The sequence below is a fragment of the Stegodyphus dumicola genome, chromosome 1 (assembly GCF_044657685.1).
Source record: "Stegodyphus dumicola isolate Sdum_Otavi_A_Nest chromosome 1, ASM4465768v1".
NCBI classification, from domain to species: domain Eukaryota; kingdom Metazoa; phylum Arthropoda; class Arachnida; order Araneae; family Eresidae; genus Stegodyphus; species Stegodyphus dumicola.
In genome coordinates this window covers 72,982,113-73,003,338 of record NC_140768.1, presented here as the reverse complement: position 1 = coordinate 73,003,338, position 21,226 = coordinate 72,982,113, and the positions used below count along the sequence as shown (strand labels likewise).

The window sequence follows — 21,226 nt, the reverse complement described above, 5'->3', positions numbered from 1 at the left end:
GGACCGAACTACCAGTGTTCAGCGACTTTACCGCTCGGCCGCTGGTGGGTCCGGAGAAAATAAGAAACCCGCGTATAAGTCGACCCCCCACTTCCGAAATCGATCGAGAAACTTCGAAAAAATTTTTTTAAGTATTACATTTATTCAAAATCATCTGAGAAAAAAAAAGTAAATATACGATAAAAAATACCTTGGTAAATAAACAAAATCAAAATCCTTCAACGTCCGATTCATGGTCAGATTCGCTAAACATTTCATAGAACTCTTCTGTCGTCATTGGCTCGTCATCATACATATTTTCAGTCTCAAACTCTGTATTGTTACAATCACTACTAGAGACTTCGTGAGGTCCAGCGAGATTACGCAGAGATAAGAGGTCGTATGAATAAGATAAGAGATAAGAGGTCGTGAATTTTGCTCCCACATTTTGCTTCACGGTGAACGGAATATACAGCCTTACAAGAGATTTTTTTGTATCTGCAGTTACAGCAAAGCACCAGGACTTCAGTAGTGTAAGTTTCATCATTATTCACTGATTATTTAATTAATTTTCTAAGTATTACTGTTCCGCCCTGTGTTCCTGACCGTTGTTACTTTAACACAGTAACGCGGTTACCCGACCCTCCTTCCTTCTGCTGATAAGAAAAAGGAACTTTAGCATTCTCCCCTCCTCTCAGTCTCGGACACAGGCAGCGCAGGGGTGCGCTTGTAATCGAATACTACTCTAAATCCACCCCTTCCAAATTCGCTTTTATTTAATTATTTATTTATTTATTTTTTTCAAAACGAGAAGGAGAAGATTGTCAACCGCCACCTTTGGCCACATAAGAGTAGTAATCATCTTACGACTGTCAGTGTATTTGATTTTCTTTTTATTAGTACTACACATCATTCGTGCCAAGTGCGTGTTTGCATTCAGCTCAAGCAGTATTTTCCTCTATTAGTGCTACAGTGCAATTCCTCATTCAAGTTCATATCTGTGAAAGTGTGTGCATTGCTTAATGCAATTTCTCATCCAAGTTCATATCTGTGAAAGTGTGTGCATTGCTTATTTTGAAAGAGATTTTAACGCTTACGAAGTATTTACCTCTTACATACCCCAGTCCGAACTAGTTCTCGCAGTACGGTACATACTTTATCGGCAGTGTATGCGATTTAATTGTACATCTCCTCATTCAAATTTAATGCTACGTAGAGCTCCAGTATTAATCATATTATTCTGTGCTTTGATATAGTGCGTGTGAATATTATCCAGTACTTACTTAGGGCAGTGAAAACTTACTTAGTGTATTGTGCTCAAGTATTCATCTATTTTTTTTTTTTTTTTTTTTTTTTTTTTTTTTTTTTTTACACAGCGCTGCGTTACAGTGTACAGAGTGCGTAATTTTTATTCAGTGCTTAACGTGAGTGTGTGCATACGTTATTGCTCTTTCTTTTTCTTTTTTTTTAATCTTTTCTTTCATAGTGCTACAGCGCAAACTCAATATTTATGCAAGATAATTTATTTATGAGATATCTTCATTCATCTCCTAATCAAATTTTCAGTGCTGTGAAAGTATAGTGTTTTTGCAGTTATCTCCTCTTATAGTGCTATAGTGCATACTTTACTGTCAGTTTATGTGATTTGATTGCGCATCTTCTCATTCGAGTTTAGTCCTAGAAAGTGTGTGCATCGTGTTCTAGTAGTCATTTTGTTATTATTCAGTGCTGTGTAATAGTGTGCGTGATTATCTGTGCTTATTTAGAACTGTTTAGTATATAAGGTTAAAGTGTGTGCGTCACATTTTATATAAAACAAATATATATATATATATATTTTCCTCTTATAGTGCTACAGCCAGCCCATACTCAATATACAAGAACGTCTATTAGCTTATGAGGTTTCATTATACATCACCTCATACACTTTAGTGCCGTGAAAGTGCACACATTGTGTTCTCGCAACTATCTAATCTATTATTGCTACGGTACATGCTTAGTACTCTAGCCCAAGTGCATGCGATCTGATCGTGCATCTCCTCATTCAAGTTTAGCGTCGTGAAGTGTGTTCATTGTGTTCCGCTACCTTTCCTTACAGTGCTATCGCGTAAACTGAGTATTCCTGGGATATTGCAGGTGCATGTGTATCCATCATTCATCTCATCATTCGTTTTGTATGCTCTGAAAGCATCTTCATTGTGTTCTCTTACTTACTATGCCTTCGGATACTCCCTCATCACCAGCCGGCACGGAGCATAATATTCAACATTCTCCCTCTTCTGTTAAAGGTGCTGCTAGCACATCGACACCTAACTCCAGGTTGGAAGCAATTAACCACATCTGTAACCAACTCCAGTTATTCATCTTACAAGCAAAGGAATCTCGCAGACTAAACGCTTCTGAAAGAAAGCAATTTACATCTTTTGTAAACACCGTTCGCATAACGTTAACGGAACAAGAGGTTTATCTCGCCCAGCTACAGGGACAAGTCTTGGCTCTGCAACAACAGCAACTCGCACACAGTTTACAGCCATCTCACGAGAATCCTCAACATTCCGAGTCTTATCAAGCAGTGGAATCCTCAGCCCCAGAAGAACAGTCCACAAAAGAATATTCCTTCACTGAGGTGACACGAAAGAAGCAGAAAACTTCTCCACCTTCAAGATCTTCTCCAGTTCTATCAGAGCACGTTCTATTATTAAGGTCAAAGAACTCCACACGGACACCCGAAGGGATTAAAGCTCAACTTTCGGCAGATTTGAAACTCTCCCAGCTAGGGATCACTTTAGTGCAGATTCGGCCGACAAGGTCCAGAGAGCTTCTCATCCGGTTTCGAGAAAAAGCTCACCTGCTACGCCTGAAACAGGCAATCGAGGACAGGCCAGCACTACTAGAGACACTTGAATTTCGGGAGCCCAAGCCAAGAAGGGAAAGTGTAACTATTTTTGGAGTACCTGAGAATCTAGGAAAAGAAGATCTAACAGCAGCACTTGTAGACCAACTGCCCAATTTCAATCCCAGTGCTTTTCAAATACGAGCAAGCCGTTCCGGGCAAAGCGGAAGGAAAAACTGGGTGACAGACATAGATCCTAAGTCAGCAGAACACCTAGTTAAGCTAGGCCGTCTTTTAGTGGATTTTGAGTCTTGTCCTCTCCGTCCGTACATTAGGATCATACGCTGTTACAACTGCCAGGAGTTCGGTCACTATAGCAGGAACTGTAAAAATGCTCCAGTTTGCGCGAAGTGTGGTAACAGCCACACGACGCAGGAGTTCAGCTAAAAAAAGTTCAGCTAAAATAGTCATTAGTTTGTAGATAATGCTGGGTATTGTTCATGCTGCAATCTTATGGTCTTTAAGTTTTTATTTAAATAGTTTAAAATCTGGAACATAAAGTAAAAGAGAAAGTACAATATAAACAAACTAAGTACTAATAAAAGTATACAAAATTTCTCTGTCATAAGGCAGTTAGTTACAGATATACTAAGCTTCAAAATGTATTACATTTTTCTCATATTTAATTATACTAAAGCAATGACCCCTAAAGCAATGTGCAAAAGTTTACGAATGTTGAGTTTAATACCTAGATTACTCTGAAATTTGCTCCATCCAAGAAATTAATGTCATTGAAAGAACTATAAAAAATATTATATCCTAATAAATTTACAAAACGTAGTAGTTTTTCTATAGCAATTACGAATTCAATTAATCAGTGTTTTGCCTGCGGTATAAGTCACACTAGAATTCCTTCAAGTAAATAATGACTGGTGATAATATTTTTATTATTAAAAATGTCGATGAGGCACATTTGCAAGAAATGAATTTTTTTAAATAATGAAATAAATAGCTTTAGCGACTAAATAATTTGAAAAAAAAATAGTATCATAAATTTAAAGTTTGCACAAAAGGGAAAAGGAAAAAAAAAAAAAAAAAAAGAAAAAAAGTTGAAAGTATTTTCATGATGAGAAGAAAAATCGATCGAAATATTTTATTTTTATTATTTAATCATCAAGTTGTTTTATTCTCCGCAGAACCTCATTTCTTGCACTCAGCTTCAGGGCATTTTAAATCTTTTACGCAAAGATATGTTTAAGCCTTGTTTTTATGTGATAGGAACACTTAATCATAAACACCTCAAAATCACAAAAATGCATAACTAAATTGTTTCTTTGTCTAATATGCTTGATTTAAGTTCTTTTACTTAAAGAGCTCGGGAATAACATTAACAACGAAAATTATATAAGTTTGTATTAACGCTTTCATTTGAAGCTGATTTCTTTTTTAAAATATATCTTTTTACATAAACATAAAATGCTTACATTTCAATGCGCTCGTGATACCAGCCAGAAAACACATTATTTACGCATGATAAAAAATTTATATTTATGCTCATCTCGTCTTCGTTACGACAATTTTATTTTTCTCGTTTTGAATTGTTAAGTAACGTAGGAACATGCATAGACTAAGGAACTCAGTATAGGATTTAGAACAATATTACAAAGATTAAACATTGGCAGGATTTTCGTAATATGTCTCGATAAGAAAGGTATAAAGAAGATATTTGAGAGATCCTTCAAGTTGAGACTACATATAGCGACTACTGGTATGTCGCGGTGATTTAAGGTTCAAGGAGTACGGCTGAAATCTGAAGCATTTTGAACTGGGCAGTGAAATGAAGCATTTGAAATAAGATTTTCATAATTTTGTATTTTCAACTAGAGGTTTCCATAATAAGCTTTCTGCATAGTCTCCTCTTATAGCAATGCACTTATGTATTTTATGCTGCAATTTATTTGAAGAACGGTTTGTTCTGTCTTCCCTAAATAACAGGCTTTAGGGATCTTTCCTACAGCTCACGTAATGTCCTCGAATTCAATTTTTCACAGCAGCAAAATGATACTATAACGATGTCAGACCGGGGAAATAAGGTGAATAGAGAAATTCAATGAAGCCATAGTCGTCCAAAGCGACTAATGCAATTGTGGCACTGCGACTAATGCATAACTAAATTGTTTCAATTGTGGCACTGCGAGTGCTAATGATGCAGAATTACTCCTTTGTTGACTTGACTTTTCCCAGTCTCCTTTGCTCTACACTGGTGCGCAAAAATTAAGGACGAGACGGTTTTTTCAATATAACTTTGTACAAAAGCTTTCCAAATCAACACATTTAATACCGTAAGATCCCCAATATGTAAGGACAGGAGTAATGTAAGCACCACTTTCTAAAAGAGAAATCAGAGGGATAAAAAGAAGCTTTATTGAAAATGTAGCATGGAGCGCAATGCGAGTGAAGGCCGAAACATCCCTGTGATGGGTGTCCAGCAAGAAACATCCGGTCTTTAATAGGGGATATGATCTCCCCTGACTGCTAGGCAGATTTCACAACGTCTGCCCATTCTGAGAATGAGGGTGTCAATGAGTTGTTGAGGCATTGCTGCAAAATCGTCATGCAGCGCCAATCGAAGCTCCGGAATCTTTACTGGTGGTAAGGTACGAGCTGCCAAGCGTCTGCATAGAAAATCCCATACATGCTCGATGGGATTGAGATCCGGAGATCATGCCGGCCAATCCATGCGTTCAACATCCTCACTCTCTAAGAGCTGTTCGGCAGCTACTCTGCGATGACATGGTGCATTGTCGTCCATGAAACGGAACTGCGGACCCATAGCGCCTCTAAAAAGACGCACACATGGAAGAAGAATCTCGTTACAATAACGGGTCCCGTTGACTGAACCTGCGTCGAAGATGTGAAGGTCTGTACGACTACCAAGCATGATGCCTCCCCAAACGAGAACACCGCCACCTCAATACCTGTCCCTTTCAATGATGTTCGAGGGATGATTGCGGCTTCCCGCTCTCTCCAGATGAATATGCGATGAGAATCGCTACTCAGACTAAATCTGCTCTCATCTGTAAAGAGTACTCGTCCCCATTCATTGTCTCTCCAATTCCGGTGTTCCCGGCACCACAGAGAACGCCTTCTCGATGGGCAGGCGTTAGAGGTACACACCGTACAGGGCGTCGTGCAAACAGACCACCACCGTGCAGTCTTCTGGCCACGGTAAAACGCGATATCGGTCGTCCAGTCGCCTGTGTCGTGTGTCTAGCGATTTCTCCCGCTGTCTGCCGCCTATTTCTTCTGGCCTGTAAGGCAATATACCGGTCATCTGCGGGTGTGTTTCCTCGTGGACGACCACTACTAAACCCCCGGATAGCTGTTCCTGTAGTTTGAAATTGTCTCCAAAGTCGTGAAACGATGTGTGAGCAATTCCGAACTCTGCAGCCACACTTGTCACACTGCGTCCTTCCTCCAACTTCCCAATGATTCGGCCTCGGGTAAAAGCATCCAGATGTCGTCTAACAGATTGATTATTCGCCATTTCTCGCTGAGGCAGCAACTCGGTATGATTTTAACTGCTATACGGCGTGCAATCTCTATGCCAGAAATACTGATCTTACACCGACAACATGCTTTATACTACTCAGACACTCCACCATTACGTCTACCTGCAATTCTGCGCATGTGCTACCGTACATCACCTTACTTAATCTCTTGATTGGTCTTTCTGTCCGATCTGCCTCTTCGTTCAGCTGATATGCTAATTTTTCGACTTCGTCCTTAATTTTGGCACACCGGTGTATATACTCTAAGAGTTTGCATATCAGACTGACATGATATTCTTCTTTGATAGTAAAGACATCTGTCATAGTTAACCTTTCTTTCTCCCTTTCATCTTCAAATTTCCCTTTCGGTTTTGTTATGAGATAAAGTTTCTGTGGACTATCCAACTGGTACTCTATTCATGGACATTTCGGGATGGATAATGCGTCGCAAACGTTTGATTGAAATCTTCAAATATGCAGGCACTACAGTGGTGGCCAATATTATGGACACTTTTGGAAATTTTTATGTTTTTGAACTTTGTATGCTTATAGAAAACGTTACGTTTCACAAAATGCAAACTTGTATATATGATTTTAAAGAGAATTTATTACTGAATTCAATACAAAACACAAAATTCAATTATTTGCAATACAAAAAAAGTTAAAAACGATAATAGTTATCGATATACATTAGATAGTGATGATTGCAGTGAGTTATCAGTACTTAGTAGGGTACCCTTTATTTTTGATTACAGCTTCACATCGACGTTTCATTGAGCTGACAAGAGTTTTAAGCTCTTCTTTCGTTATTACATGATGCCAGGAAACAATTGTAGCCTCAATTAGTTCCCTTTTATTTGATGGGCGCCTCATTCGGACAAGAGTTTTCAAACGGTGCCACAAATAGGATTGAGGTCAGGACTGTTTCCTGGCCATGACAACAATTTAGTGCTCTTTGTACGAAACCACTCTTTCGATATTTTGGCCGTGTGGCAAGGAGAAGAATCCTACTGAAAAATAAACGAAGCATTGTTGGGAAAGAGATCTCTGATGGAAGGTAGAAGTTTTGGTTCTAGAATAGTGTCAATGTATTTTCTGGCATTCAGTGTCCCATCGGTGACATGAAGGCGACCAATACCATCTGCTGACATCCATGACCAAATCATAACACTAACTGGGTTCTTCACAGTTCCTTGAATGCAGTCAGGATGTAGCTTTTCTCCTATTCTACGTCTTACATATTTTCACCCATCACTGCCGAATAAGAATATCTTAGTTTCATCACTCCATATAACTTGTGATCACTGATCATCTGTCCAATTAATGCGTTCCTTTGCCCACTGTAGTCTTTTTTTTTTCGTTGCTGAAAATTAAGATAAGGCTTTTTTCGTGGAATTCTACCTCTCAGTCCAACATCTGTTAATATTCTCTTCTCCTGATTGTTCTTGAACTGACAGAAACACCAGCATCATTCAGATCACTTTTGATGGCCGCTGACGACATTTTTCTATCTTGGAGACATAGTCTTTTTATTCTTCTGTCATCAATAGATGTGGTGCACCTTTTTCGGCGTTTTGCTTCTTCGTTTCTTATTGAACTTGTCTACTGATATCGTAAACAAAGTTTTCGGATTCCAGATGTAGTCACTGGACCACCCACCTGTCTTGCATTTTCAGCATAGGAAAGACGACTTTCTCGTAACACAATAATATTACATCTCTTTCTAGGTGTCCGATCTACTCTTTTATTTGATGTCATTGCTTCTTGACTAAATATTAAAAATTTTTACAAAAATTCCTACTTGTAATAGCAGTGTATAAGAAACAGGTCCTCCTTCTACAGAACAAAGCAAAATAATGAATTGTTTCAAGTGTAAATATGATGTCAGCTTCTACTGGCAGTTACTAACATTTGATTGGTTCTCAGAACAAGAACAGTGACTGGCCAGGAAAGCTAGACATTACAAACCATTTCATAACTGTGTTTTTTATTTACAATAAAGTACATATAACTTTTTTACATTTACCTCCACGCATTTATTTCTTTATGAAAATGTAACTTCGGAAACATTTATACTTGACATTATTGATGTTAGTTTTGATGTTCTTGATGTGCAATTACGTAAAATTTTCTTTCTTCAGGGCGGCAACTCAGGACAACACAGAGCTTCTGCGATGGAAAAAGAACTTCAACTGGCAAACATAATGAGAATGAAGTGGCGAATACTGTCTCTGAAATTGAATTCCATTAAACATTTCAGGTAAACTTTAGGATTACTTGCTGCTGCTCTCAGTCCTTTTTTTCACAATCTTGAAGTAATGCTAAATGGTAAATTCCTTAGAAGGCAGCGAGTGAACAATTATTCTACAGCCGAAACTTAAAATATATGAAGCTCATTATCGTTTATCAATTACAAGAAATATCCTGAAAAGTTTAATAAAAATTATGAGTTAGATATTATAAATTAGATTTATTAGATTTTAAAAGAAAACCTTTGCGAAATGTAATATTCTCAAGATTGTATCAAATATAATATCAAAAGAAAAATAAATGTAAAATGTAATCAAAAATTAAAGAATTTATGTTACTAGAATATCAAAATTTTGAAAACTAATAGTACGAGAAATCTGAAGGATGATTATTTTAAAATATTACGCTGTATGGATCCGCAGTGGCTCTTAGGATTAGCAATTTCCCAGGCCGCGTGAATGATTAATGGTGGATAGCATATCATAATATAATGTACCACGAAAACTGGAAAGACTGGTTCTTTGATATTTTAAACTTGCTCTCGATGTAAGAAGCAACGGTTTTATTTTTTAAATGCAATTATAGGTTCCAATCTGCAATAACCCTTTTTTAACCGTACATGGATATTTCACTCTATATTACGCATGGAACAATTTCAAAATTTCAAATTGTGTGGCGTGATCTAACAGAAAACATAATAGGCAAAAAATAAATAATTCTGTTTCTGCAGTCTTAAAATGATTTTATAACAAGTACAAGTCACTTAGTTAGCAAAAAGGACAATATGCTGTTCGAAACATATACCGTGTGCACTCTCATATTGTCTCTTCGTTTTACTAATTTTGTCGTACGAAAAGTGGGGGAGGAAAATTACGTGCGATAATTACAAATTCGGAGAATATGCTAATGCGATACATGGAAAGCTCATGCATGTCGTCCTATTTATGGTATGTAAATAAGTGTTGAAAAAATCTGATATCTTTAATCTTACACTCTTGTGAAATTCCCCACGGTGACCGAACACAACAAGGTTCGAGCTAAGGGGCAGACTACAAAGCTGTCGTCATGTCCCTGAGAGATGGGTTCAGTTATCTCTAACAAGCACACAGCGACCAAAAGAACAACTGCGAGAGCGAACCTCGCGTCCCGGCAGGACCACAGTTTAAGGAACGCTGAAAATTTGGCAACTCTTTTTGCAGTGCACATCGTAATATTTTTACCACAATTTTTTTATCTGCAAGCACTAGCTAGCGAGTAGCCTGGCATATACCTTTCATTTTCAACTGTGATAACCCTGATACAGATATAACGTCAAGAGAAAAATCAGAAGAAGAATGTAGCATTATTTCAATACAAAGAACGCTGATATTTAATACCACTGATTGTTAAGTAGGTGGGTGGAATAGTTAAAGTTTTAAAACGACTAAGGAAGTCAGTATAGCCCCAAGACCCGATGGATTTGACAACATAACACGTTTGCACTACACAGCTTCACACGTTTTACTTCACCATTATCAAGTAACATGCGCCTATGTATGAGCATAGTGACATAACATGGTAACATAATTCTTTCCAGTGGCTAACAAACTGCAAGATATTGTGTTTTTCTGAAATACGACAAAGATTACAGTCAGTCAGTCTCTTACAGCTCCATTTACCGGCAATCCATTTCGGCAAAATAGATCATAGAATCCTATTCCAGAGACTCAAGAGTTTTAGGAACTATACGAGCAGGAAGAAGTATGGCTTTATTCTGCGCCAGTTGGTGCAATAAGCATTGTAACATTTGTATAAAATAGCCAGAATTAACAGATGGAATAAGCAGCATAATTTAATAATTTCTGTTGAAATTCAGTGGCCTTCTATTCGTTGTGATGGCCAGATGTACTGAAATTTCTAACGGATACAGGAAGCCCCACGGTTCTGTTCGACTTGGTTTATAGTTATTTGAAATATCCTTATGTACAAACCAAAGAGGATGAAAACATTTACATTAAAAGCACCAATAAAGATATTTTACATAATTCATGTTTGAGGACTTGCGGATGTTTCGCGGATACAGCACTAAACCATTCTGAAAATGACCTTATCACACTAAAAACTGGGTACACCTGTGTCTTTCTACTCGTTAGTAATGGACAACGCAACATTCAAGAATAGGGTGAGGAATGCTCTGCATAAATTTGTTAACTGGGTTAGTGAACATAGCTTAGTCACTGACGGTTCCAAAACCCAAGACATAAAGATGTTTTCACATAAAGATGTTAAAACCGTATGCCATAGATTAGCATAACAAGATCACCAAAACTGTGAGACATATGAAACATCTCGGCCCAATAATCAAAGATATCCTTTCTTGGTTTATTCTTCAATGGTTATGCAAATAAATATAATATACTGTAGGGTGGTGTTATTGGAAAGAGAAGGTGTGAAGAGAATGCTTGAGATTTGAAATGCAGCTGATTGAAAACGCAATATGCATACGAAATGAGCATGATGGATTCGGGGATTTAAAATCACACTAAATAAGTGAAATCGTTTGAATTCAATGCAAAGATAGTTTTTCGTAAGCACCTAACTCGGGTACGAAACATTGTGAGAAGTATTCGGAAGGTTTTACCATCATTGTCACTTCTGTATCTAGTAGTGTACAGCAAAAGCGCAAGAGTGCAAATACTCGTTTTAAAATAAAATGCGTTACTACGGAGAAACACATATAGACATACATAGTTTGAACAGAGTACTACTGAACCACTCTGCGCAGAATTTAACAGAGCAAAAAACTGCAATCGGCAAACCAAATTGGAGACATGACTATTTACACTGGATAGCTTGAAGAAAAAGTACAAAATTAGAAGTAGATTTTGTGTACTTAATGAAATGGAGGTATTGAGACTTGGGTGAAGAAATTAAGGCCAAATGATTGGTTTGCAAAATCAGTTGGCTGTATTGAAAGCAGTACTTCTCCTTTTCATACGAATACGTATTTATAGCATTACGTATATGCATATGCAACGTAGTTAAGCAAATAAACCATTACTCACCAGGAGACATTTCTTAACGAAAAAATAGATTTATATGCAATCTTAAATTTTTAGTACTGTGGAAATTATAAACTAAACAAATTTAAATCAAACCTAAAGTTTGCGAAAGTCAATTTTAAACTAAAAGTAAAGAAATGAATTATGGCAAAAAGCTAAAATATTAAAAGTAAATAGACATAATTTATAGCCTCAATTACTGCATTATACAGATATTTCATTTACATATAGTGCATCATAAGTAAGCTACACTTAGTAGCATTATAGCTTAGTGTTTCATACTGTGTACTGCTTTATATACTTGCAGGAAATTGCAAGCTTTATGTTTTTTAACCATTTAAAAAATATATTTACCCGCGTTTGATAAGAAACTGTGTATGTGTAATCATATCTACTTTAGTATACTTATTCGTTATTTGAAGCTAAATCAGAGTAGCATGGTAATTCAACAAACTTGATATTAAGAACAGCATATCAAAAATTAACAGCCTCGCAATTAGCTTCATCAAAGGCACCTCTGTTTGATATATTACGGACCAAATGTACCCCGCTGACAATGGAAAGTAAAATATGCTTTAATTCTTGTTATTATGAAGTTGTGAGTCAGCTAACATTTGTTATTAGATACGCTCCTATGTATACCGCAATCTATGGCCAAAATAATATTTTTATTATGAAATAATTATTTTTTCTTTTGCAGTAATTTGTCTTGACATTTGCACATCCTTAACTAGGCAGTTATCCTGAATCAAGTCGAAAAGTAGAAAAAGGCTTAGTATTTCTAGTAAGATTATGAATTAAATTACAAATACAGATGGAAAATTCGCAGTTTTACTCTAAATGATCTCGAATGGTATGTCACACCATACTTTTCTCAGGACATAATTTCATTATATTTTGCCCATTTTATTTTGATACGGTACTATCCGACTAGCCGTCATACATAAATTTTCTCTTAAAATTATTATAACAACCACTTTAATCTAAACTAATCGCAGCATCTAGTAAAATTAAATCTGTCTCTTTCTTCTTCTATTAGGCATGAAATAGATTTGGTCCAATTATAATAAATTAGATAATTTTGCTTTGATCTTTCATAAACTTTCAAGTCATTTCAACTTTAATATATTCAGTTATTTTACTTTGATCTTTCACAAATAATCTGGGTCAATTACAACACTCCTGTAAACTTTTAAGTAAGACGACGTTAGTTTAACAAATTAAGTTAAGGAACTAGGATAGCGACAGGAAAACCAGAATAAAATTTAAATAGATTTTCCGTCAGTTCAGCTGTTGTATAATGGGGCTTAGAGAAAGAATTGTAATCGTGGTGAAAGTGTCGTTTATTTTAGAATGCATTCCTGAACTTTTGTATTCGGAATATTTAAATTAACAGTTTTTGTCATCTTAGTAATTCTAAGCTACATATTTTCAAGCTATTCGATTATCATTATGAACGATAGTTGGAGATATCTAATCAATCTCATAAAAGTTTAATTAAAAATCAAAAACGCGTCTGAGTAGTGTCTTACACAAGCTTTTGAGTTTTAATTGTTAAATATATGTTATTTAATTCGTTCTGACTTTAATATATAGTGCTTGTGAAATTTAAAGGATAGCGACAGAAATAAAAAATAACTATTACTTATTGGAAAACAGCTAACATAAATTACTATGCGTCTCAACTGATTAACCTCAAAATGCTGAATTTAAAAAAAATATCAATATTTAAAAATAATGGTAAACAAGTAATGAACACTGTAAACTTTGTGCAAAACTATTGTTTACGAACATTGTAAAATAACGGTCTAAAATAATGGAATATTTCAAATAACGGTACCTGTTTTCATCAAAAGTTTCTTTAACACGTTGAGAGCGATTGAGAGATATTGCTGTATTTTCCGTTCAGCTGGCAGCGAGCTAGGACTAGGGAAAATGAAAAGAGGAATACTTCATCTTCTTATTTTTTTTTACAGTCTGGGCAATGGTGCAACCAATGCACACGTATATTACGTGTGGTGCAGCCAATCCACACGTAAGAAAAAGGTGACTTCCTAGAGACAATTAGTTAGAACAAACCCATGCAAGTGCAGCAACAATTTCAGAATTCGTTTGTTTTTTTAATTTTTTTGAAAGTATTTTTTGCCCATAAGACCGAAAATATTTGGAAGAGAAAGAGATAGCAATACTTTATATTAAATAATAATATACGATAACAGGAATATACTTGGCGTTTGGATGATAAAAATATTATTTTTATCAGATTTTTATCATCCAAACGCCAAGTATATTACTGTTATCGTTGGAAGATGATCACTTTTTGGATCATGCCGTTGTTTTAGACCGTTATTTTACAATGTTCATTCAATGGAACTTTCCAATTGCAGCTATGTTATTAGTGCTAACGAAACCAATAACCAAAATGGTTTGGTCCAAAAGTCAATCAGCCAAATATTATACTTTTTACAAGTGATTACAATGCCAAATAATATAATATAAAATACTTTTTAATAAATTCAAATTTGTTTTAATTAAATTTGAACATCTACTTTTTTGACTTTGATAATCTTGGTCTCTACGCTATGGTCCGACGCCGAAGAAACGAAAAATTCATTATCGGTTCCCAGAGATCGACTCCGCGATCAGTGTGTTAATATGGTGTTTGGTAACCTCTGACAGAAATGCAAACCTTACATCTTGATTTCATAGAATTTACGAACGTGTTTATGAAGTTTATGTTAAAGGTCAAAAGATACCTGTTATTTACCCTGAGTAAGTAAGCAAAGGAGCCTTATAATGGCTTTCCAGATTAACAACGCTTTCCTGGGGCCCATGGTACCATTCTAGTGCCGAGGTGCTACTGATGCGACCGAAATCGCAAGTTCTGCCACCGATGGTGGTGTGACAGGTGGTTTGGGACTTGGGCTAGTGGAGTATTTAATTGAGCACCATATAGTTGCATGTCCATCAAATATGATCATTCGTTACTGAAATATACAACCCATGTACTCAATTCCTCTTAAATGCATATTCGCGCATAGATTTAAATTGGGGTTGCCTTTCTATTAAAGTTTAACTTTATAAAAGCCAATTATGTATTGTAACCGATGGAGTGTTAGTTTGTTCAGGTGTATTTTATTACACACTTTGGCTAATGCTTTGATATTTTAGAGCAGTTATGAATTGTTCATATTATTCCGTTGACTTCCTGTTATACTTGGATACTTTATACCACCTGACTGGAGATTGGGCATGATCTGAAGTGCTTTGATTATTTGAGGTAACCACTCAGATATAAATTCGAACAATGATCATTGGAAGCTTGATTGGGTGCCGATATTGAATTGGATGGGATCACTCTGTGTTATACAGTTCTAGGCCCCTTGATTTCAGAATATCCATTACTTGGCTTTTGGCTTATGCTCTTCCTCATCTCGCTCTTACTTAGTGCGCATTTGAGAAAAGAATTCGTATCTAGTTCTAGTCTTGGTCTTCTTAGATGCATATTGTTATGGTGCATGAGAATAGGCAATGCTCTGGTTCGCTTTATTCTCCACATACGCATTGATCTCAAAATGCAGAAATGAAAAAATTATAGAAATATGTGTGGAACGGACCATGGCTGGAGATCAGCCATACTATTTGTCTGCTTATGGTGTCTGGATTGAAGTTTCTCCCTGAGTGCTTTCCGTTTTCGGCGGAATCTTACAAGTGCTGCCATACGTTTTGAAAAGCATTTTTCTGTGTTGATGGTTAAGGTGGTAGCCTGGCCATGGAACGTTTGTTTGTTGCATTAATGCCCTAACTGCTCCTTTTACTACGGTATCCACTTCCTTCGTTGTCCTTAACTAGTCCTTTTACTACGCCATCCATTTCCTCGTTGCCCTAGCTGATCCTTTTACCACGGCATTCACTTCCTCGTTACCCTTATTGCCGACATGGGCTTTGATCTATGATAGTAGTATAAAATGCTACTTGTTTGTGTTAGAGGCAGTGTTCAGAATGTCTTGCGTTATTGGGTATCTGTTCGTTTGGGAGGCTGTTGCATGCAAGGCAGACAAGCTGTCTCTAAATGAATCGTGAATGCTGTATTTGATGGCATCTGTGCTATTTTATTTGATAGTGTCTTTCATGCTATTGCTTCTGTTTGGAATACACTATTTTGTATAATTATTTGGAACTTTTGCTCTTCTGAGCTGTTGAGGTATATTTCTAGCGCACATACCTTTTTAAATGTCGCTGAAGTACCATGGCACTGCAATCACTACTGTTAAAGAAATAATGTTTACCTTTTGCCTCTGCAGGGTAAGCGGATTATGTGTGATTGCCTGAGTGTTTCCACAAATAATTGTAGTAAAGTGATGTCACAGAATTAGTTATTTTAATTAGATACTTTCCATTTTAGTAATTTGCCCGACCATACCTTTCCACAATAAAGGCCAGGGGTATCTATGCAAATTTGTGGAAATTCGTTCATGAACGTCTCTTTGTTGATGCCGAAAGTTACATGGATCTTTACCGCAGAAACTCTAGATTTACTTTCTATTGCAAATCAACTACAGTTTTTTAATTCGATCTTCGAAGCATTATTCTACTTCTTCTGTGTCTCGACGAATATTACCGAATTTCTTACATAAAATTAACAGCCAACTTGGAGCTGTTCAAATAAGATTTTTTTTCACAATTTCTGTCAGTTCAACAGTTTTCACTTAACATGGGCAGAGGTTACAAACTTCATACAGACGGCGAGAGAAATTCAAATATGCACTTGCCAAAACAGGATCTTACCTCAGTCTACCTACATTAGTTTTTCCAAAAGAACGAATTCCTCGTCAACAGACTTTATTTTAATCCGTATGCAGCGGATCGTAGACCAAACTCTCACAATCCTATTCGAGAAATGTCTAAACTTTACAATAAAACTGCTTGTCAGCCAAATCTACATAAATTCTGGAATGAGCGTACCGTGTTGCGAAAAGAGGCAAAAGGGAAACAAGTAAATTAAACTACATTTCTTCAGTAAAACTATAACATAAATTTCACAATTTTTGGGGAAAAGAAAATTAAAACAACAGTGATAAAAGCAAGGTTAATTTATTTGTCTAGAATCCAATTTTTATTTTATTTTTAGAGTTTTAGTGTCTTTTGCTTATCACACTTTCGAGCCTGACAGATACTGAATACCTGACAGATTCACGAATAGTTAAGGAAAGGATCAAGATAGCAGTTCTGTCATTCGAAAAACTCTTCAGTAACTTATAGCAGAACGATATTTTGCAACTTTATCCTAATTTTGTTCGATGACATTCCGGAAAGAATTATGTATATCTCCTATTTTATCATTTTTCCCTCCTTCTCTCAAGAAAAATTTAGACTGAAATATTTAATCTGCTTCTTTTCTGCCAAAATATCAAATACAATCACAAATGTCTATGCTTTCTCCGAAATAAAGGTTAATGGCACTGTAGAGACTTTAAGCAGGAGATGTGAAAAATGAACAATACCTTCGCCGGGAATCGAGCCTCGGACCTCTCGAATACGCGCCGAGCGTGCTGACCACTACACTACGAAGGCATTCTAAGAACATGGGAGAAATACCTAGTAGCGCCACAAATGGACTGCACTGTCCATGGTATGATCAAAACTGGGATAGATAAATGTTTCAAATCAAAGTAAGCTGAAAATTTCTATTAAGAGAAATTAATTTAAGTCAAAAAACGTGCATCATCATATTAAGGAACTGGAAAAAAACTGATAATAGAACTATACGCAATTTACCTGTTTAGACATATTTTGCTATTGCCAACTTCTATAAAATTTTATGACCAATACTTTTATACCAATCCTAACGAGGCCTCAAAAAGTTTATTATCATCAATGATATCTAAATTTACATTATTTGAAATATGATAGTTTGACTTGTCAACAAATATTTAAATAGAATTTTGCGTTTGACCTTGATGCAGCTGAAAAATATGATGAAGTTTTTGGTGTCACTGATGATGATCTCTGATAAACAGATCTAATTGATAAGGAAATAGTAAGCTGTGTGTTGTACAAGAAGTAATGCACTGTTTTCGGTAATTCAGTGAATTAAGCAAAAAATGCTTGATCAACTAATAAAGTATTTTTCCAAGATAATACTTCTTTGAAAAATACAAATATCTTCGAGTAGATTAACTAAATTGAAGAAATAAGTAAGAGCTTTCAATTACCCTATCTTTATCCTCCTCTTTCTATTTGTTAGATTTGGCGCCGTTAATTTACTGTATTCTTCATGTGTGTTTCGCTCATTCGGTTTCTTTTTTACTTCTTTGTACGAAGCAAAGGAAGTATTGTAATCACGAAAAATTCCGGGTACCATATTTCAACGATAATACCTATTGAGACCGCTATCGAAAGCAATTTAACGATGATTTTGCGTGACATCTGTAAGTAAGGACAAAATAAAGAACACATTTTTCCAGATGATTTAAAAATGGGCCCAGAAGAGATTTTTTGTAGCGTCTCTACGTACGTACGTACGTACACGTTTGAATGTATCTCGCATACCTCAAAAACCCTTAGCTTCAGAACGTTGAAATTTTGTATATAGGACTGCTATAACATGTAGCTGTGCAACTCCCGTTCCGGTTGCAATCAGCCACACAATATATATATATATATATATATGTACCCACTCTGTTACTCGACTCAAAGAGCTCAGTTTTATTTATTCTTATATGTTGGTAAATTGTGCATTTGTTGCTTTAAAAATTATTGAATTATGTTGTTCTTATCTACCGGTTAATGTGTTTATGCCTTTAGTTTATAAAGTATTTATCCAGCCTTAGCATGACTTCGTAGTGGAGTGGCTAGCACGCTGGATGAGTATTCCAGAGGTCCGTGGTTCGATTCCAGGCGAAGGCGTTGCTCATTTTTCATCTTTACTGTTTCCAAAATACCTAATGTCTCTACAGTGGCGCCAGAACTAAAAGGGTGGTGGATGATGAATTTCCACAAGCAAGATTTGGCGATTGGTTCCCTAAAATAACCCCAACCGGCCTTTAAAATGGGGAGTACATAAGGTATTTCTCCCGCCTTCGTGGTGTGGTGGTCTGCACGCTCGGCTTTTGTTCCAGAGGTCCCGGCGAAGGCGTTGCTCATTTTTCAAGCCTCCTGGAAAAAAAAAAAAAAAAAAAAACTAACGTCTCTGCAAGCTAACATGCATGCAATAGTTGTAGAATTATCAACATTTTAAAAGTTGTTTAAGTGCAGCTAAGCCTATTTTTCACCATAGCTGTCTTATTTGTTTACATTTGTAACTTAGCAGAATAGTGAATTAAGTCTTTTTGCACCTTCAGTGTATTTTTTCCGATTGGGACCAAAAAGAAACTTTTAGTTTTGTGCAGCAAAAAATCTGCCTTCTTGCCTGCTGGCCAAATTGCTTGTTTTTGCTTAGAAACTGTAATTTATCAAAACTGTTTTGTAAATTCTTTTAACTACATTTGGTGTTTTATTTCTTCTATATCTTTCAATTTTTGATGAAAATATTTTGTGTTTTAATGCATATTTGCTTTGCTGTGAAGTGAGAACTGAATTAATTGAATAAGAACTCTACAGCTAATGAAATTCGAGGAAATAAGTTTAAATGAAATGCAGAAAAAACGCGTATAATTTAATATTCCGTACAAGGAAGTCATGTGATGCACACATCAGCGTTTTTTTAAATCGAGATATGAAAAATATGCTTCTTACTTTACAGCTAGAGTTCACTGATGTTGTGATTTCAGTGTAGCTCGATTAAAAGAAGTAAAGATTTCATGAAATAAGTTTAACATTTTAAATTTAATATTTAACGCTCAAACAGTTCAAAATTTTCTTTCTTAGCAATTTTTATATTGTTCGATTAAGGAATGTTCTTTAAAAGCTAATACCTACATATTTAAAGTAACGAATGACTATGATATGTATAAAAATCGAACAAGTATTGGTAAACAGAGTTATGAATCCTACTTTTTGCTATATTGAATCTAAACATTAATGCTTTCTTAATGTTTTATTGATCTGATACGCATCGTTACCTCCTGAAGCCTTGGGTTCATGGACGACATCATACTTTGAAATCATTCTATAAACCAAGCGTATCTATAGCATTCGAAATCCGTACATTTCTTAAAATTGTTTTCACTCAGTATGACAGAGAAATTTATTCAAATTTGGTTTGAGTCATTAATTTGTAGTTAGTGTCTTCTATTCAGTTTACAAAAACAGCTTCTAAATTCATATTTAACAGATTAATTAATTAAGGATTTATGTGATTGTAAAACTGGATTTAAGTTTTCAGATAATCACAATAGATCTTCCTCTTTGAGCTGTGACTTTTTTGCTTCTGTATTTGAATACTCCGATGCCGAAATTCACATAGAAATTACTTTTGCTCCGAAAATAAATCATGAGATTAAAGCCACAAAAAGAAGGGATATGGCGAAACATACGCTTGGTGGGGAAATGGTTATGCTCAGTTTTTTTAACTGGTTTTCTATTGACTCGATTTGAGAAATTCAGTGATGTTTAATACAGGAATGAGAAAGTGTACCAACAGATGAAACCAACCTCTGAAAATAAACAAAAATCTATAAACATGACAAGAAATCTTTAGCTGTGGAAGGAATGTATGATTCTTCGTGTGGATATTTGGACGTCATTTTTTCCTTTTTTTACTTTTTACATTTAAAACCTTTTAACTTTCTAGTTGTGCTAGAAATTAAATTTAATGAATTCTGTTCTCCCTGCACTATATCAAGAGATATATAATGAAATATTTAACTGATAGCTTTTTTTATATGTTTATGTTCGTAAAAAGATTCTCGGAAAGGAATGTAAATAAAATTTTATGTTAAAGTAATAGGAAGTGATGTTCTGGAACCGTAATTCAAACAAATCTTTCAGATTGTGTTCAATTGTTCTTTTCTACTAATACGACCAAGAAGAGATCGATAGCAGTATAAAAAATCATATGACCATAAATTTATTGCTCCTATCCGCCCATGCATAATGTAGGAAGCTTCCAAAATAACGTCAGCAAAAAGTACATCTTCCGCAGAGATGCAAAATGAACAGAGAAATATTGATTTAGCAATCGTTTCAAGAGATGCAGTTGTTTACCAAAAATGATGATCGCAAATATTTCCATGTCAGGAAGAACACGTTTTATTGTTATATTTTTTTCCATTTTGCTGAAGTAAAAAAATAAAACCCATTTCCCTCCCGAACTAACGTTGCAATAATTTATAAAGCTTCAAAAAACTGAAAGCGTTTCTCGGATTGTATTATTTTGTTATCTCATTCCGTCATTGCAAGCATGCATTCATCACTTCGTGGAAACCTTATTTATTGAATATGAATCTGAATTGATTTGATGTGAATGGTTTCAAATATTATATAGAAAGTGAAATTGAAGCATAAAAATGCAATTTTAGAGATTGTACTGCTTTCATGATAATGGCAAAATTAAATAATACCTACAGCAAATAATTTAAAGATAGCTAAATATTAATAAATAACTGAAACATTTTTCCAACATATCTCTG

At 35.5% G+C, this 21,226-nt stretch overlaps 1 pseudogene across 2 annotated transcripts in view; it reads left to right on the top strand.

Moving 5' to 3' along the window:
• The first annotated feature begins 380 nt into the window (after positions 1-380).
• The window catches only part of LOC118183409 (glutamine-dependent NAD(+) synthetase pseudogene), a 124,423-nt pseudogene continuing 103,577 nt past the window's right edge, over positions 381-21,226 (top strand). For both annotated transcript variants that reach the window (XR_015040940.1, XR_004757237.2), the window contains exons 1-2: positions 381-512; positions 8,505-8,623. The product of XR_015040940.1 is annotated as a glutamine-dependent NAD(+) synthetase pseudogene, transcript variant X1 (transcript). The remainder of the gene's footprint in view (positions 513-8,504; positions 8,624-21,226) is intronic.